Consider the following 4,421-nt stretch of genomic DNA (forward strand, 5'->3'; position numbering starts at 1 on the left):
ATTTGAATGATCTAAAAAACTTTCTGCTTGTATTGACAAAACAATTGCTTTTGAGCATAAAAAATTATTACATCTTTTTTTATTTTCCATAAAATATTTTTGTAATTTTGGATTAAAAATTCAAAAAATTACCCAGGCTAAGCACAGTCTAAGCGACACTCTGGTACAAATGTTTCCGCAAGTGCGTTTAGACTGTTTATTTACTGGAGCAATTTTCCAATTTTGTGAGAAAACTATTGAAAAATATGAAAATGCCGCCAAGCTAAGCACAGTATAAGTAAAAATGTCGCACAGAATTATTTGCAAATGCGTTTAGACTGTGACTATACGGGGAGCACTTTTTCAATTTTGTGAATTCGAAATGAAATGACGATTGTTAATATTCTGGAGATAAATTGATTTATGATTTACATTTGATTTGCTCAGATATAACAAGATAGCAAAAATAATGAAAGTTACAGTATTTTTAATAATATATTTGAAAACGTTTAAAATTTCTCGAATATTTCATTACGGTACGGGAAGTTCCAGCAATTAGCCTTAAGGCACGATGCCACACACCACTAGTTTGATTTTAATTTAGTTGTTTATTCTTCTAAAATGTAAGTGATCGAGTAAAACTAGAAACTAGTGGTGCATTATATCGTGCCCTAAGACAAATTGCTGGAACTCCCCGTACCTAAAATAATTCTTATATCCGTTGGTATGAAACTCATAGAAATGTAAACAAAATTTCTACTTATTATTAAAATTTTTATAAAATATCTAATAATTTGATTTCATCAGTTTTCATTTCCTCAATACAAATAAAATGTATTTTGAATCATTCAAATCGGACATGTTATCTCAAAAACTGAGTTACATTTGGCACTTTTTGCCCGTTCCTCCGAAACGTCTGAACCAGCATACGCCAAAAAGTAATCAGCACTCTCCTTATAAGTAGGAATCGAATGTTTTTTAAATTATTCAAATCGGTTCACGAAATCGTTGATAAAAATTTGTATCTGCACATATACACATACATATATACGACAGACACACACATAAATCATTTTTTTCTACGGTATGCAAAATGTTCAGAAACCTTTGAAACGTAAACTTATGTAAAAATTTTAATTTTTGATATGATGCGATTACTAATTAAAAATATAGAGCAATTTACAATAATATAGCGTTGCCATAAAGTTTCCATTTTATCGGAGAATTGGCCTCTAAATCTTAATACTTAAGGTCAAAACGTATTTAATTAGAGTTTAAATAATTTATTAATATTTTTAAGTGTCATAATATTTGAGTTCACAAATGCACCTATGGTAATAATGAATATGCGAAACTTTTAATTGAATTGCGGACTATATAAATGTTAATATTAAGAGCTAAAATTTCTACGGAATTTTTTTTAATTATTTGGAAGCATTTGAGCCCCTGGGAGCAAGGAAATTCGAAAATGTCCATATTAAGGACCACCCTAATATACATAGAATTAAACTTTTTTTGTAATTATTATTCTTTGCATATTTTATAAATCCATTATTATACAACTATTTACATTTAATTAGAACAAATTATTTATCCATCAAGTGCAATAAAATTGTTTATCTTAGAATTAGCGTTTAAATTTCTCGGGAAATTCTATTCATCGATTCGTCATCGAGGAATTTCCAATGGGACTCTTCGTACCGCGTTCAAAGAATTATTTAAATAAATAAATAAATAAACAAATATCAATACATGCGGTTATTTTACTATCTATATTTACAATCGCTATAAATTCAATTTGTTTTATAATATCGATGCATTTGCATCTTAGATATTTGCATAAATAAACGATACAAGTGCATTGACACGTATGACATGCTAGATAAAAGATTAAATAAAAATATTCAAACATCGTGTCTTAAGGCAAATTGCTGGAACTTCCCGTACCGTAACGAAATGTTCGAGAAATACTGAATGTTTTCAAATAGATTATTGTTAATATTGTAACATTGTCTAATTTTTATAAGAATTATACAAACTGAATTGCAAAGTTAAAATTATTTTTTGAAAGTATATTAGAACTTAAGTCAGAATTACACTTAAATCAGAAGTATTTTCGATATATAAAAATTAAAAAAAAAAAATCCCAAAAGCAATTGTTTCGTCAACACAAGCAGAAAGTTTTTTGAATCATTCAAATTGAATGCTTAGTTCTCTCAAAAACTGCCATTTTTTGCATATTTAGCGTCTTATCTCCGAAACGGCTACACCTGCCTTTGCCAAAAACTAATCAATACAAATTGAATGTTTTTTAGACCATTCAAATCGGATTCTACGTTTTCTCAAAAACTCGATTTCTTTTTTCTGCACCCTTTGCTCTGCATCTCCGAAACGGGTGCACCTGCCTTTATCAAATACTAATCAGCGCATACCTCTATCAATAAGAATCGAATGTTTTTTTCAACCATTCAAATCGGTTGATCCGTGGAAATCGTCGACGAAAATTTGTATGTCGACGAAATGGTCACGAAAATTTGTATCCACACACACACACTCACACACACATACATCCATTTTTTCAAAAGTAATCCAAAATGTTCAGAAACTTCTGAAACGTAAAGATATATAAAAATTTTCATTTTCTAAACCTATAATTTTATGTACGTATAAAACATATATTTTCAACCTAAACTTTTTTTTGTCTTACTGCTAATGAGCCATCTGGTAATGTACACAGTGTTTTAACTAGGATTAAGTATACATTTTACTTAATCGGGCAACACAATGTTGTGTCATCAGGCAACACTAAAAAAGACCTCGTATTAAAATGCACCCAACTAGATAATTTTATAACTCGAGTATAATTTGTACCTTGAGGATTCTAAATAAAATTTTGGTTTCGAAATGTAAGAATAGTATGTGTCTGAAATTATCCCCAAAATAGTATTACCCGATTTTGCAAATTATTTTCTTTCTATTTCCCGTAGGGTAAGTTATAATAATCGCAAAAAAGTGAAAATGAAAATTTTTGCACATCTTTACGTTTCAGAGGTTTCTGAACATTTTGGCACAACTTAGAAAAAATGGATGTATGTGTGTGTGTGGATAGAAACTTTCGTCAACGATTTCGTTAACACGGTTCCAGCAATTTGCCTTAAGACACGATACCATACACCACTAGTTTTTGCAATCATTGAGGTCACCCGCTTTTTATTATCTACTGCATATATCTTACTTTGTTAAAAAATATTAAAGAAAATTTGAAATTATAAATATGACGAATGTAAAATTTTAATCTCAGTCTTACAAAGTTGGGAAAAAGTTACAAAAAATACAAAAAAATTAAATGCATCTAAGTATGAAATAAATTATTATACAATTATTAAATTTATCAATCGGGCAAAACAGATGCAAGGATAATTATTAGAAATATAATAGAAGATGCAATATAATAAAAGTCTCTACTATTTACATACAACTTTTAGTACAGTTTTGTACCATCACGCAATCCTATAATAAATTTGACCCAATCTGGCTACACTGACGCACTATAATTTCAAACAACTGTTTTCACACTTTATGGTGCTTTTTCGTATATATTGATATTTACAAACTAGTGGGGCGCATGGCATCGTGCCTTAAGGCAAATTGCTGGAACTACCCGTACCAAAAATTATTATTTTTTTAAAAAGATTAACATTTTTGAAAAAAAATGTTACTCTGAAAAAACTAGATTTTTGAGAAACTATAAACTTTTGACAAAAATTTACTTTTTTTGAAAAAAAGACTTTGAAGAAAAATTTATTAACTTCCCGTAGGGTAAGTTATAGTAATCGCAAAAAAATCAAAAATGAAATTTATTATATATCTTTACGATTCAAACCCTTCTGAACATTTTGGTATACCTTAGATGCATGTGCCCCACTAGTCATTTTCGATTTTTTTGCGATAGAATTTTGGAAAGTTAATAAAAGGCTCTATTATTTACATACAATTTAGTACAGTTTTGAACCATCAGGCAATCCTATAATAAATTTCACCCAATCTGGCAACACTGACGCATGATAATTTCAAACAACTATTTTCACACTTTTCGGTGCTTTTTCGTTTGTATATATATTTACAAACAAGTAGCACACACTGCCCGTCATAAAAAATAATGAACAATAAAAATAGAGAGATGTAGAAAATAGATTTTTGAAAAATAAGTAAACTCACCCGTCATTTCTAATTTTCAGTTCTATTTCCACAATGTATCTTCGTCACCAGTACAAATATCACGCCAAAAACGCCAACTATTCTTCCCCGGTCCTGTCAACTTCAAACACACCGCCCCCAAGACCTCCAAGACAGAACCAGAACTTCCGGAGACCTGGACAACAAAATTTCAATACAAATCAAAACTTTCAACAAGGATTCAACAATCCTAATTTTAATAATCA

This window comes from Ctenocephalides felis, unplaced genomic scaffold (assembly GCF_003426905.1).
Source record: "Ctenocephalides felis isolate EL2017-DRISC unplaced genomic scaffold, ASM342690v1 CF-g0.4_SCAFFOLD_03572, whole genome shotgun sequence".
Taxonomy (NCBI): domain Eukaryota; kingdom Metazoa; phylum Arthropoda; class Insecta; order Siphonaptera; family Pulicidae; genus Ctenocephalides; species Ctenocephalides felis.